We start from the raw sequence: 16,157 nt of genomic DNA, 5'->3' as shown, positions 1-16,157 counted from the left end.
CCTACTTGATCATGTTAGATAATTTTTCTGATGTGTTCTTGGATTGGATTTGCAAGTATTTTATTGAACATTTTTGCATCAATGTTCATGAGGGATATTGGTCTGCAAAATTCTCTTAGTTGTGTCTTTGTGTGGCTTTGGTACCAAGGTGATTGTGACCTCATAAAAAGAGTTTGGCAGTGATCCTTCTGCTTCTATTGTATGGAACACTTTGAGGAGTATTGGTATTACCTGCTCTTTGAATGTCTGGTAGAATTCTGCACTGAAACCTTCTGGCCCTGGGTTTTTTATTTTTGATTTTTTTTTGTCTGGGAGACTTTTGATGACTGCCTCTATTTTATTAGGGGTTATAGGTCTATTTAAATTGCTTATCTGTTCTTGATTTAATTTTGGTAAGTGATATTTATCCAGAAAATTGTTCATTTCCTTTACATTTTTGAATTTTGTGGAGTACAGGTTTTCAAAATATGACCTGAAGATTTTCTGGATTTCCTCAGTGTTTGTTGTTATATCTCCCTTTTCATTCCTGATTTTGTTAATTTGCATGTTCCCTCCATGTCTTTTGGTTAGTTTGGATAAAGGTTTGTCTCTCTGGTTGATTTTCTTGACGAACCAACTCCTTGTTTCATTGATTTTTTTTGCATTGTTTTGATGTTTGATTTCAACCCTCAATTTGATTATTTCCTGGCATCTACTTCTCCAGGGTGAGTTTGATTCTTTTTGTCGTAGAGCTTTCAGTTGTGCTGTTAATTCTCTAGTGTGACTTTTCTCCAGTTTCTTCATGTGAGTACTTAGTGCTATGAACTTTCCTCTTAGTACTTCTTTCAAAGTGTACCATAAGTTTGGGTATGTTGTGTCTTCATTCTCATTGAATTCTAGGAAGTCTTTAATTTCTTTTGTTATTTCTTCCTTGACCCAGAACTTTCTGTAGGGCTGGATTAGTGGATATGCATTGTTTAAAACTGGTTTTGTCATGGAATATCTTGTTTTCTATATCTATAATGATTGAAAGCTTTGCTGGGTATAGTATTCTGGGCTGGTATCTGTGGTCTCTTAGTGTGGGTAGACTGTCTATCCAGGACCTTCTGGCTTCAGAGTTTCCATGGAGAAGTCTCATGTAATTCTGGTAGATTGCCTTATATGTTACTTGGCCTTTTTCTGTTGCTAATCATAATATTCTTTTTTTATTCTGTATGTTTGGGTTTTTGATTATTATGTAATGGGAGGACTTTTTCTTATGGTCCACTCTGGTGTTCTGTAAGCTCCTTGTACTTTTATTGGCATGCCTTTCTTTATGTTGGGAATGTTTTCATCTATGTTTTTTTAAATATGTTTTTCGCACCTTTGAGGTGTGTTTCTTCACCTTCTTCTATACCTATTATTCTTAGGTTCTCCCTTTAGTGGAAGAAGGGCTATCACCTTGAAGCTGGCTGACTCTGGATGGTCTGGTGGGTCTGGATGTTTTCCCCAGTGTACAGTTCCCAGTCCTCATGAGGCTTTGAGCCTTTTTGTCTATTTTTAAGATTTTAAGGTGATTGCATCAATTTTTAACTTTCTTAAAATTTTATAGTTAATTATTATTATGTTACATTCTCGTGTTGTTTGCAGTATAGTTATTTATCTGAATATGTCGGTAGCATTAATAACCACATTGTTGACTTTTTAAAAACAGGTAAATTACCTCAAAGATGATTTGGCTGTTTAATGATTTAAAAGATTTCATACAGTAAATAAGAACAGGGTGAGTAGAAATAGTGTTTGATTTGCTTCCTTCCTGTTATTCCTACCTTCTGGCAGAACTTATAGGTCAATTTAAGATTCAAAAAAAATGGAAAAGATAAAAATAATCAAGCGTATTTTGTAAAATTTGAGACAAATGATAATTGTGAGATTCTTTAGAAATTTAAACAAATGTGATTTATTTAGGTAGAATATCGAAAAATGTCTGGATTGTGGGTTAATCCTAAATATTAGGACTTATAGAAACTTAGAACAATTCTAGTTTAGCATTCAGCAGCATCTCTGGTGACCTGATCATATTATCTTCTTGCATTCTACTACTCTGTTTTCTTGGTAGGCCTGGAAAACTTTACATTTCTTCATAATGGTAGTCTCCTACCAGAAGAAATGCAGAGAAATGGAAACAAATAACTTTTGCAGCAGCGACAAGGAGATTAAAACAATATTTCACAACATATATGCCTGCTATAAAAGAGCAAAAACTGAGAAGAAAATTTGGTAGGAAAGAACAAAGTAAAAGGTAAATTTCTGTGGGGGGAAATAATCAAGTGCCTGTCAACACCATAGCTTGCAAAGACTGAAGGTAACTAGGCAACTATGACACCGTGACAGTAGGTAGCAAAGGAAAAGTGAGAAAGAAAGAAAAAAATTCTGTGGGGTGTCTGACAGAAAGGAAGGGTTAGGTGCAGTAGAACAGTGTTGTCAGGTTAGCTTGTACTCTTAAATTAGAAGGACTATCTTCTGAAGATTGCCCAAAGGCAAGAGTTTCTTTTTATTTCCAGGTGCTTTCAGAAGGGCTGCAGTTTAGATCAGTCCTTTGTCAGAGTAATGGGAACGAACACAACACCAGGAGTGACTCTCTCTCCTTCCCTCTCTCCTTCCCTCTCTTGTCATCTATTTATTTCCCTCCCCCACCCTCTCCTTCCTCTCTCCCTTTTCCTCCTTCACGCTTCAATGCTGTGAGTATACGTGTATGTCTGTGGGCACTTGAGTATCACTATATGTTTGTCAACATCACAAGACAACTTGTGGGAGTTAGCTCTCTTCTTCTTGAGATCAAAGACAGGTTCTCAGACTTGACTGTAAGCTTCTTTACCCACTAAGCCATCTTGGTTGTCCATACATGATATTTTCATATGTCTATTATCCAAATTATGGGGCTGTAATGAAAACATAATGACATCTAGGTTTTCATGAATTACCCATAACAGTTACAGCACCATTCAGACACTAACACTTACTATCAGTTTAGCTTGAAATCCATTCAGTGAGTCAGTTATGTTACTGAAAAAATAAATGAAATGGTGTTGGAGGTGACAGAAGAATGGAGTCTGAATGAATTTGAACTAAGCTAAAACAGACCAGATGAGGCGGTGCTGGAGATAATGGGTAAACTCCCTTTGTTTTGTAGTATTTTCTTATATCTTTCTGCTGGTGTCAACTAGAAAGAGCTTCAGCATGCTAGCCATCTAGCCTAGCCCAGTGCTATCTATTAAAAAAACAACAGAAAAGCAAAACTGTATTTATTCCTGGGGGCGGGTGGGTAGCAAAAAAGCAAGTCAAAAATATTCAAACAAGATTTTTGATGCAGTTATCCTGAAATAGGGAAAGTTCAAAGTTAAAATTGACCTAAGAAAATCAATTCCATGTATATGTTAAAAGGTTAGGGGTTAAAAATAACAGGAACAGCTACCATAAACATAGGGCTTGGCATGAAGCAGGAGAAAGTGTGGGGTTGGTGAGCAGACTAATAACTAAGGGAAAGGAATAGCCAGGTGCCATTAATTTTAATAAAAGCTCAGCATCCTCAGTGATTATCAAATAAATCCTTATATATTTCTTAGTAGGAACCTAGAAAACTACTAAGAGATGAGGTTTTTTTTCTTTCAATTTTGAGACCTTCTACAAGAATGCTAACAATTGCTTATTTTTTGGTGTGTTTTTACTCAATATATTTAAAAGGGAAGTTTCAAATAACTGTACAGATGTGTGTGTGTGTGTTTTCTAAATGAGGATAGTATTGCTAAACTTACACAAACCACTTTTCAATATTCTTTAACATAATGCATTAATGTTGTTGCTCTGAAGAGATACAGTTCAGTAAGTGGCCCATTAACAGTGTGTAGAAAAATACTCATTTTTTTTCTGTGACTACTGATCCCCTTGTTAGACATCCCTGGAGTTTTTGTACTGATAGAATAACCACAACACTCCTCATGGTAGCTACAGGCCAGTACCAATTCTAGTATTCAATCATCCAACTTCAGCTCACCGAAAATACTGTTTACACAATGGCAATCAACAGAGTAAATTTAGAATATCCTAGAATAAATTATGATAAACTCCCTGTACCAGTACGATAACTTAATGGATCGGACTCAGACTATCTCCCAGAGAGTGAATTGATAAGCACTCTTTTCAGGGAGCAATTTTGGTGGAGTTTGTGCAGCATTCAGAAGAGGAGCATTTCAAACACTTTTTAAAAATGCTAAGTTTGTGCCTTAGGAGTTAGTAATAGCAATGGCCTTTTGTGGATCAAGGAATGAAGTGATTGTAGAGAGAGAGTGACAAGATCTTGCCACAAAGATGATGCCTCTTTGTGTTTTTCCTTTCACCAGAGTGACCTCATGATCTACAAAATGAATCCTGCAGACTGTGCCAGGTATGCAATTCCTAAAATCTTTTTTTTTTGTCTATAGTGAGGGTGACTGGCTAATATCTTTGTAAATCTATCAAAGCAATTTTATCGTATGCTCTTTCTTGGAATTTCACTTCCACATGTGAGACTGAGTCGTCTGTATGGAATCCTTGGCTCACCTTTGACTCCCAAATCTGTACCAGCAGCCTGCAGTGAAGAAAACAGAAGCCTCAGCTGGCCCCAGCTCATCCCCATTTCCCTCTGCCTCTGACCCTTTTCAGTTCCCATCACTTCAGTTTAATGATTTCCTTTTTCATTCTAATGCCTTTATCCATTTGATCAGGATTATGTTTCTCAAAGTGTATGTGCTCCACAGATGCACATGAACACACACACACACACACACACACACACACACACACACACACACACACCGACCGAGAGGTCACAGAGCAATGCCTTTTCTTATTTTCAGTTCTTAGCACTCCAAACCCTATGTGATGGAAGTCAGCATTGGTTAAGCATGCTATGGTGGGAACATATAGCATTCACCAAGTTTGGAAATGATAGCCCTTGAGGGGCTGCCTTCAGGAGCTCAGTAAGCAAGTAGTGTTTCTTTCTGTGACTGGCCTGTTATTTCACACAAGGGGAAATGATTTGCTTCTGGACTTAGGCAAAATTGGGTTTCCATCCCTGTTACAATATTGGTTGAGTGACTGGGTCATCTGCTGATTTGAGGTGAGCCCCATCTAGCCTTTGACTCATATCTGTAGAATGGGATTAAGAACAGTGACTTTCAGAAAATGCTTCAAGTGTGAATGAGAATAATAAGTCTAAAGAATTTGGTGGTTAGTGAGCACTCAAAGATTATTAAACATAATGACTACTTTTCTGCTTTTAATCCATGATAACCACATCCTTCTGTTATGCATGTCCTCTTGAGCTGTTTCTAATAATTGTTTGCTGGTTATAAGAAAAATCTGGTATGTAGAGGGGAAAGTACAATGTAGAGATTTTTCATGGGAATGTGCTTTGTAAATTACAAATAACTACATAAATATTATAAGAAATGAGAATGTGCTCTGTTTTTCCATGTACATGGCAATCCCCCAACTTGAAATGCACATCATGAAATTTGGCACCAATGTTAAATGATGGGATTGGTTAATGGCAAAGAGGCCAAGAAGGACAATGAATTTTGGCTAATTAAATGGAAATATAATTCACAGAGGCTTTGTAACACTGTTTGCCAAAATTGGCTCAAATTCACTTTTGGAATAGGCAGAGGAACAAGCTTTATCACAACTAGTTAGAGAGCATGAGGACAATGCTTTTCTGAGGAATCCCAGGATAATCTTACTGAAAAAAGAGAGAGATGTTAGTTCTTCTGAGGTCTTATACTGCACAGAGGACTCCCAGTGTCCACAGTATTATTTTGCAGCACATCTCACACTTTGAACATTTGCTCAAAGTCACTCATTAATCCTATTCTACAGCTTCACTGAAAGATGTTAAGGAACTCACTAAAGACCAGCACATCACAGTGACTCAGCAAAGCTCAACTGGGCAGGGGTGGGGGATTATGATGAAAACTCAGGTTTGTCCATGTCCAGAGCCTTAACCACTATAGTGCTACACTCAACTCTGAAAAGTCCACTTGGAACATCAATAATATTTCATTTTTATAAAAACTGGTGTTTATGCAGCATGGTCTTGACTCCTTTGCTCATCCCTCCTTCTCTACAACTAGATTTCAGGAGTATGGCTCAGTGCTTAGCTGTGTGTGCCCCACCTGCTGTCAGCATAATGTCAAATTCCAACAATGATAGACATTAATAATCCCTCATGGAAGGCCTCACTGTCCTTGGGGAGCAGGTGGGGGGTGGGTTAAGGAGTGTTGGTAGGGGGCATGGGAAGATGGGAGGGAGAGGGAATGGGGGATTAATATGTAAAATGATTGTTTCTAAATAAAAAAGAAAAACAAAACAAACAAACAAAAAACCCTGGTGTTTATGAAAAATTTAATGGTAGGGAAAAACCATTTAGAAAATAATTCAGGAAAATAGCATATTAATTGTTGCTAATGAGCCAAATGAAGAGTGTATTTCACACATGAAAATAAGTGGTTACAAATAGATGGAGAATTACCTTATTTACAAAATACAATGCAATAAAATTCTAAGTTCCAAATGTCATTTCCCAAAAAAATTCTGATCTCTAAGCTATTTTATAGACAATTAATAGTTGTGGATTGATGTTGCAAATAAGTCATGGCCTTCAATGAAGAATACTGTGGTGGTGACATTTTCTATGAGGGTTGGGCCAGGTTTGTAGTAGTGGCTCTTAATACTTTGGGAGGCATAGAACATTTTCAGTATATAATGCAAACTATGAATCAGTTTATTTTAGGGAGATCTACATGCATACACATCATGTACAAATATTTTCTAAGGATATGCTGAGGTTTCCTGTGGATTTATTCCATCCAAGTTCTAATTCTATGTTTTTGAAACTGTCTTAGCTAAGAACTACTCATCTACTGTATTCATTCATATGTTTATCTATTAACTTATTCTGCAAGTTATATTAGTAATACCACCGTGGAAGATACTACAATAAGCATATTGAACATGAAAAATCATTTATACAGAGAGAAGTATTTATTGTAGATCAGAATATGGGATGCTACAGTTTTGAAGAACTAAATACATATCAAATATTTTTAGGAGACAACATGGACATAAAAGGAGAAAACTCAGTGGACTGCATCAGACCCTGCACTGCACACCTTACTTAAATCTCTTTGTTACTGTTCTGTTGCTGTGAAGAGACACCATGAGCAAGGCAACTCTTATACAAGAAAGCATTTAATTGTGAGCTTTCTTACAGTTTCGGAGGTTTAATCCATTATCATGATGGCAGGGAGCATGGCATGCATGGTGCTGGAGAAGTAGTTGAGAGCTACATCCTGATCGAGATAGAGAGAGAGACAGAGAGAGACAGAGAGAGACAGAGAGACAGAGAGAGAGAGACAGAGAGAGAGACAGAGACAGAGACAGAGAGACAGAGACAGAAAGAGAGACAGAGAGACAGAGACAGAGAGACAGAGACAGAGACAGAGAGACAGAGACAGAGAGAGAAAGAGAGAGACAGAGACAGAGACAGAGACAGAGAGAGAGAGAGAGAGAGAGAGAGAGAGAGAGAGAGAGAGAGAGAGAGAGAGAGAGAGGGAGACAGATAGACAGAGAGACAGAGTCAGAGAGGGAAGACTGAGCCTGTCATGGGCTTTTAAAATTTAAAGTCCACCCCCAGTCTTCCCTCAACAACGACATAGCTACTGGGAAAAAGGCCACACCTGCTAATCCTTTTAATCTTATCAAAGAGTTCCACTCCCTGGAGATGAGTCGTCCAAATACATGTGCATATAGGAGCCATTCTTATGCAAACCCCCATGCTTATACTTCCTCCTTTAATCCTCCAGCAACTTTAGAAGAATTACTTTCACCATTTGTCAAGAAGTAAACTGAGCTCAATGGAGTGTTAAATGTGGCTAGGCCAGGATACAAATGCAATCATCAAGCAACTCATGTCTACATTCTTTAAAAATAATTATTCAATGAACTAATTTTCTAAAACACATTTTTATTATTTTAAGTGTTTTGCCTGTATGTATGGTTGCACATCATGTGTGTGGGGTACCTGCAGAAGCCAGAAAAGGGTGTTGGATCCCCCAGCATTGGAGTTACCTACGATTGTAAACTACCATATGGATGCTGGGAATTAAGCCCAGGTCATCTGGCAGAGCACCCAAAGCTCCTAACTGCTGAGTCATCTCCCTAGGCTCAGAGCCATTTTAAAAAATGCTACATGTATTTTGGGGAGACGTTTTATCAGACGACTGAGCTGGCTTGTCTAGCAATCAAAGAACTTTGAGGTGAGTTCCATTTTGTTGCTTCTTAAATTTACAAGACTGACATATAATTGAAATTTTTGATTTCTGAGTTTGTAGTTAGAGTTGAGTTAGATGACCTTTCAGGTCTTTTGAGGTTTAGGTTCTTATGAAAGACTCATTCAGATTATCAAACAAGCAACAAAGTTAAATACTTTGAAGACTGATTAGTTGACTATATCTCACACAGTATTTTTCTCAATCTCATGGAAAAGAGGGCTGTTTATACTATTATTTTATTATAACACAAACCTAGAGACAAATGAGAGGAAAACATTACTCACCAGCCACAGGTAAGCATCTCAAGGAAATTTCTGATTGGCAGTCTATCTAACAAAAATTCATTTAGGGATTGTGAGCATTTGTGTAGGCAACACTTGTGGGTTAGAAATACCACCAAAAACATACTGACATGCTTGTTATGAAGTAAAAAAGCTCAAACCAAATAAGAAGGATACATTTTAAAAAGGACTTTGCTCAGCTTTATCTCTTTACAAATGAAAAGAATAAATGTCAGAGGCAAAATGGTCCCCAAACATACTGTCCAGTCAGTGACTTTATGAAGCTGGAAGCTGAGGTCCAGGAGCTCACACCTAGGGCTCTTTCCTTAGCCCACCCTCAGTTCTAGAGCCTTTCCCTCCCCCAGTTAGTCTTCCGCCCTGTTTAAATGAAGGCTGTCACGCAGACTTATCCGCCATCTCTGAATCTACTGCCATACAGAAAATGTGACTTCCATGCCTCCGCTCCTCTGCACTTGTTTCCTGGTGTTACTATTTGTGGGATACAATGTAAGTTTATTATTTTATATTTAGTTCCCACTGCACCGCATGGCCTAATTCTAATCCCATTTCTCAGTTCTAACTTGTGCTGTTTGCTTTTGCAGTTCTAATTTCACACCCACTTTAAAGCTGACAGTCACGCCTTCTCATCAAGAACTGGCCCTAGATAGAGTAGTGTCTATCCTCAGGCTATTTCTAGATTTAAAACTCTCACACGACAAGAGCCATCTTCATCTTGTACTGTGGTTATGGATTCCCTTGGGAGCACTTTGCATTTCTCTTGTTACTTCTAAGACTTCTTGAATATGAGTTTTAGAGTAAAGCGCTTATCGCAAAGCCTGGAGACGGTAAATATGAATACCCCATTCAAACCCATTCTCCCTTTCCACTTCTCCACAATCTTTCAGACAGGAGGAACTCCGCAGGCGTTTTTGTTGGGTCAGCATGCGGGGATGCTGTCATTCAATTTCTGGAACTGAGAATACTTCCAAATCGGTCCTCAGTCCCAGCTGTGTGTCTGTCTGTCCTGACTTCTTCATCCCACTGGTCCATGACCTAACATCTCTGATTGCATCCCATGCTCATGATGAGCCCCACACCAGCTCCCTTCCCTCCGAACTCTGTCTGATCTTGACTTGTCATCATCTAACCCTCTGATTCTTTCGCTTTTATGAAATGCGCATCTTCCCAATCCTCTCAACTGGATGCTATGATGCATTCACTTTCAACACCTCTCCACCTGGAGCGTGAATCAATCTTAGCTAGCACAGGATGTCTTAATAATGCGTTCGCAGCTTCTGACTCTCTTAGTTTTTGTAGGGGACTGTGTGTTTGTGGAGCAGCTAACAAAAGATTTAGGAGCTTAGAGAAGAGTTTTTTGTTAATTACCAAAACAAACTAAAAACCATCACAATTTTAGTAATATAATTTAATTATAACTAAATATCTTTATTCTGGTCATGTTTGCATGTATTTTAGACTTGCGTCAAACTTGCTATGAAGCCAAGGATAGCTTTGAACTCCTGGTCCTCCTGTGTCTGCCTCAACAGTGTGGGAATTACATTCATGTGATACCTTTTTTATTTTCCCTCTTTTGTAGGAAGAGTTACATGATTCACTTTCTTTCCTCTTTCAGAATTTATTTTTCTGCTACTATATTTATAGAAATCAGTCTATCTTATTGTTACATTTTAATTTTTATTAACATTTTTACTTTTATGAAGTGCACTGTTGACATTATGTTTTTTTGTTTTTTCCCATTTTTTAAGTTATAAATTTGTTGGCTGATTGGCTTGGGTTTCTTATTGGCTAGCTCTGTCTTAATTATTAACCCATAACTACTAATCTAAGTATTTCCACAGGTTCTTATTTACTGGAGAGATGCCTCACTGCATCCTCTCTTCCCCGGTCTCACATGATGACTGCTCAGTGTCTCTGCAGAGAAGTGAAGACAGCGATTTCCTGTTTGTCCCTGCTTATATTTTGATTCTGCCCAGATATGTTACTTTCTGCCTGTCTGTATGGACCTCCAGGCCTTTAAGGTTAGCTAGTGGCTATTTCTGCCCAGCTACAGCTAGCTGTTCCTGTTTTCCCATTTTTTTACTTAATTTTTTACACATGCCACTTTCAATTCCCTCTCCCTCCCCTCCTCCCCCACCCCCAATCCTCCCAACCCCTCACCCCCACTCCATCCCCCCTCTACTCTCCAGAGAGGGCAAGGGCTTCCATGAGGGATTTTCAGAGTCTGTCACATCATCCCAGGAAGGGCTTACTTTCTTCTCCATGTGTCCAGGCTGAGAGAGCATCCCTCCACGTGGAATGGGTTCCCAGAGTCCCTCTGTATGCCAGGAATAAATACTGCTCTACTCTCCAAGGTCCCACAGATTGACATTATTGTCATATTTTTATCAATGCATTTAGTCATATGGCCACCCACGGCAAAGGTAGCAATGATTCAAACCTAGATTTGGTGACTATTGATAACAAAGAAGATATTAGCTAAAGGCCATGCCTTTCATGAGAAAATATCACGGCAAAATATATGGCTTTTAAAATTACAAGTCAGTCTAAACAAATAAATAGCAACTTTTATGTTTTTAGAGGCTCATGGTCTTATGTGGTATAATTTACAGAGTGGAGTTAAGAGACAGGCTGTCTTCATTTACAGTAAAATTATTCATGTTTATATGCATCTTGCTATTTTCCACATGTTCATATGCCTCTTGCTAATTTCCATTGCATAGAACTTGTTATACAATGAAAAGTCAAAACTAAATGGAGTAACCATGAATGTGTTGGAGAACTTCATGAGCAGATAAGTCTTACTGACCATTTGCCAAAGTCAAAATTTGCGGTTTATTTTTAGAGAAGGGGTGGTTATCACGTTTTCATGCTCTTTCAACCTGTCTCTTACTAGACTTTTGTCTGGAAGTGCAAAACCACCCAGCTTGACTTTATAACAAAACTTGATCTTTATGAGAACATTAGAGTATGATATTTCTGTGCCAACTGCTGACATCTATTCTTACAGAAAGATTTTGTCTTTGACAATCATATTGTAGGCCAGTAAATCACTAAGTTACACCACTCTGGAGAATTGTAATCTGCAGTACTACATTATGCTCATGACATGGAAAATGAGTGACTATTCAATTGCGTGTTGAATCAGATGGTTACAGTGGTGAGGTCTGTCTATTTCCAGAAACATTCACTGGAGGTGTTGGCATGGTACTGCTAGAACAGTTAAATAATGTTTCTCAAATCGGTGAGTTACTGGGCATTTAGACTGCCAGACAGAAAACTGAGTTGTTTGCACAACAGTAGACAAACTATTAAGTTTCTAAAATTAGACTATAATTACAAAGCAAAGAAAACCTTCGGCACATAAAGTGTGTTATCCAAACTAAATTGTTTTTATAGGAACTAAATTTAGAAAATGAACAAAATCAGTGTTAATCTTGGTATACATTAAAATTTCATAGGGGTAGTGTATATTAGCGATCCTTATGCTGACTCAAAATAATAAAATGTTAATTTTGATGGCTATGAGCATATCTTAGTCAATAAAGTACATGCTATATAAACACAGAACCCTGAGTTTGAAGTTCAAAACCCACACTAAAAAACTGAAATGCTGGGCACAGTGGAACAGTCTTATAATCCAAGTGTGGGGAAGCAGAGAAAGGCAGATCTATGGCTTACTCTTGATATGAAGGCTGATGACAGATACCTTTTAAAAAAAGAAAAGAAGAAAGGTAGAAGTCATATGATGAATGACCACTTATCGTTGGCTTCCACTTACATATGCATGAACTTGTATACATATGTTCACATGCAGCTTGCACGCGCGCGCGCGCGCACACACACACACACACACACGAGAGAGAGAGAACACTATTGCCATATGTTTACCTCTTTGCTGTGTGATTTTTAAAAAAATAATTTCACATACCTACTGATTCATAGAGAAACCAGTGGTTGTTGATTATTTTTAAAGAAAGAGTTAAGAAATTCATTGAAAGGTGCTGTAATTACGTTTTCCTTTCAAAGACACTGTTCAGTTTTTAGACCTGTCATGTTCAGAAACCAGTCCATTATAAAGTTAGACACTAGGTGGCACTAGAAATCCCCCTAAACTGGACAAGCTTTGGTCTGTGTCTATTACCCTTATATTGAAATAGTTTATCACTGATTGAATTCATGAGTTTCATAGGGAAATTAGAAGCAGGAAGATAGTGATATTTCCATTTCTTCTGTCTCAGCATGATGGTTCTTTCCCTTTTCAAGAAGAATTGTATTTTAAGTGAAATAATATTTCATCTATATGTCACAAGATTTAGAAAGTGGACTCAGTAGATTCATTATATATATACACCTGGAAGATGCACATTTAGTTACAAAGAAGCACTGAGGTGTTTGTTCATGAATGTTACTAAAAGAATCATCATTTTATCGTACAACGTTGAGATGTATGCGTCACAGTACACTTCTGAGCGCGGAACATTAAATCTGTAAGATGTTATACTGTGTGGGTTTGGTGGAGCTTTAGCAGCACGTTTCTAGTAATGGGAAGGTTTTATCATAAGCAGTGAGTTGATTTTAAGAAAATAGACGCTTTTCTTAAAATATGATAACTGAGAGGATGGGAAATAATCTGAGAAGGAATATAAATTTACTGTAACCGCTCATTAGTAATATCCACAGAGACTCTGATGGAATGTGTTCAAATTGTTACATAGATGACTTTCAGGAAGAAAGAAAGGCAGAGGGTTTGGGTAATGAGGAGCCAATCAGAACAAATATTGCATGCTTGGCTGCCCCTTCTGTTTCCATAGTTTTACTCTTAACTGTCAACTACACACAGGAACCTGGCCATAAGTTTATTTCGGGGATGTGTTTTTAAGTGCAAAACTTGATATATGGGATCTGTTGCCTTAAGCTCTTAGTTAGTTTCAAATATACTGTTCTTATTTGTTTGTTTGTTTGCTTGCTTGCTTGTCTTTTTGCTTCACTTCACTTGAGATGAGTTGAATTTGAAGGAGTGTTTCAGTTGATATGATGAAATACATTTTTGTCTAGGAATGAGAACATGTCTTAAAAGTTGCTTTCCTAATTGCCAGCTGCCAGTATTAATTGATGACTCTGAAGGTTAATTTTCAGAATGTGTATTCTTATTTTTTCAAGGTGAAAACTTATTTCAGATTAAAATGGTCTAAAAAGACTCACTTAAATGTATAATTCTATACATTTTATAATTCCTGAATTTAAAAACAAATCCACAAAGCATCGAGGAAATTAGATAGTAAATTTCTTGTGGCGTTTGATGATGTGACGGTTTTATAGCAGCGTGTTCTCAGTTATGTCCATTTCAAGGGATGTTTCAAATATGTCATCAGAAAAAGCTCTCTCTCTCTCTCTCTCTCTCTCTCTCTCTCTCTCTCTTTCTCTCTCTCTCTCTCTCTCTCCTTCTCTTTCTCTCTCTCTCCTCTCTCTCTCTTTCTCTCCTTCTCTTTCTCTCTCTCTCCCCCTTTCTCTCCTTCAATGTCCCTCTCTTAAAGAGGAACCAGAGGGGGGGGGGGATGAAGAAAGTATTTTAAAATGGCTGCTCCAAGATATTTGGTATTCTTTGTATGTTCTATTAATATGCCTAGAGGTTTGGCTTCTTTTAAATTAAAAATCTAGGAGAAAAAAACCAATCATTTCGACAGACTATGGACACCCCCATGGAGGGCCTCACCCTCCCTGGGGAAATGAGGGGATAACGGGGGGGGGGTTTGGGGGGAGGGCACGGGAGGAGGGGAGGGAAAGGGAGAGGGACCTGGATCTGACTTGTGAAGCAACCTTGTTTCTTATCTAAATTTAAACTGAAAAATAAATAAATAAAAAACAATCATTTCATCTATCAAAGCACACTACAGAAAATAAATGCTCACTATTTTTTCTTTTTCTTTTTCTATTTACTTGGTTTCTTATGAATGATGACTTCTATCCTATGGATAAAAATGCTACTTGTTTCTTGAATACATTGAAATCTTGAACAAGAAAAGATTCCGATATTTTTCTAAGAAAGTCAGTCACTTCTTCCGTAGTCCCAACCCTGCTGAGCTGAGCAGTCTTGCAGACTGACATATCCATTCTCACTGCAAATCGAAACTATGATTCTGAAATCGAATTTTCTAATCCAAAACAGAGCTTCAGGCTCCTATGTGGTGTATTGTTTTATTGAGTTATCAGCTAAAGAGTTTTCTCATGGTATGTATCCTTGTAACAATTTAAATATCAATAAACAACTTAAAGTGAAATTACTTTAGAAATATGGAACATTGATGTCGAGACCTCTAGATCACATAAGTGACCGAAACGGCCAGTTCTCTAGCATTTGTATTAAGCAAACTGCCCCAAATTTTATTTACTTCCTATCATTTCACCTCATTCAATAAATGAAGGCAATACACAATAAAAGAAAATACTTAAGACACACATATCTTGAAGAAAGGAAATTGTACTTATTTGTTACAGCAACATAATGTTGGAGCACAAAATATATCTAAATCTGTTGTAGCCTTTTCACAAACTAATAAAAACTCCATATCAGTTATCTGCCATATGTCTTCTGGGTAGAATCATAGCAGTAATATATATATATATTAGCTTTACTTTTTCGAGTTTGCAGTATATAGTTAAAAACAATCTATTACACTCCTCATTTACTCATTTGCTTACAATATGTATATGTTTATTAACTTTAAAAATTACATTAGCTTATAAACATATTAGTGCTTGCAACCATATAAAAATGATTTCTAAACACATTAACATTTAGAGTCATTTGAAAACTATGGTACTTAAATAAAACAATGGACTTCCCATGTAGACACACTAAACTATCTGTTGCAGACATGGTATTTTTACATTTTAATGACTGCATTATTTTTGAACTACTTTTCTTAAAAAATTGAAGAAGTTCCCTTTCTCTCATGGTACTGTTAAATAATTGGACTGTGAATGTGAAAGAAAGTGTCTACTTAGTTGAAGTGTGATCTACCAGAGGACAAGATTTTTAGGAGCTAAAAACGTATTTCTGTTTTACATATCAGGTATACAGATTATCATGATAAACAGACACAAATGGTAAATTAAAGGCAACGAAACTTAAGGATGCAAGTTTAAGTGATTTTAAATGCATACTTTCAATTGTATCTAACAGCTGATATTGGAAGGTCTCCTGTAAGGAACTTCCTCATTTTTAGAAACCACAAGTCGATCTCATGTCATAATACTTATTCTTTAGATGGTTCCAACATGCATAAGAATGTGAGAGAAAGGGGGCATCCGTTGCGTTGCTTCAGGAGAGGAGGTTTGGTTTACAGGCAGCCGTTTGCCAAGCAAAGAGGGGAGGTTGTAATTTATCCCTTCCCAATGAAAACACAAACCTAAAATCTCATGGGTTAGAAAGGTTGCTTTTTGATTTTTCTAGAATCTAGACAGTGAAACTATGTGTTAGAGGAGCTGCAGTGTTTTTGTTTTTGCTTTCTTCTCTGCTTTTGATCAG

General features: G+C 37.3%; 1 long non-coding RNA gene across 3 annotated transcripts in view; it reads left to right on the top strand.

The window, feature by feature from the left end:
- The first annotated feature begins 351 nt into the window (after positions 1-351).
- The window catches only part of LOC121139172, a 45,116-nt gene continuing 29,310 nt past the window's right edge, over positions 352-16,157 (top strand). For 2 of the 3 annotated variants that reach the window (XR_005876016.1, XR_005876017.1), the window contains exons 1-5: positions 352-392; positions 1,389-1,531; positions 1,673-1,741; positions 2,078-2,260; positions 4,359-4,402. This is a non-coding gene — a long non-coding RNA (uncharacterized LOC121139172). The remainder of the gene's footprint in view (positions 393-1,388; positions 1,532-1,672; positions 1,742-2,077; positions 2,261-4,358; positions 4,403-16,157) is intronic. The other variant, XR_005876018.1, reaches the window with a different exon arrangement.

The sequence above is a fragment of the Mesocricetus auratus genome, unplaced genomic scaffold (genome assembly GCF_017639785.1).
Source record: "Mesocricetus auratus isolate SY011 unplaced genomic scaffold, BCM_Maur_2.0 Super-Scaffold_6731, whole genome shotgun sequence".
Lineage (NCBI taxonomy): Eukaryota > Metazoa > Chordata > Mammalia > Rodentia > Cricetidae > Mesocricetus > Mesocricetus auratus.
Note: the sequence above shows the minus strand (reverse complement) of the source record. Positions and strands in the feature narration are given on the sequence as shown.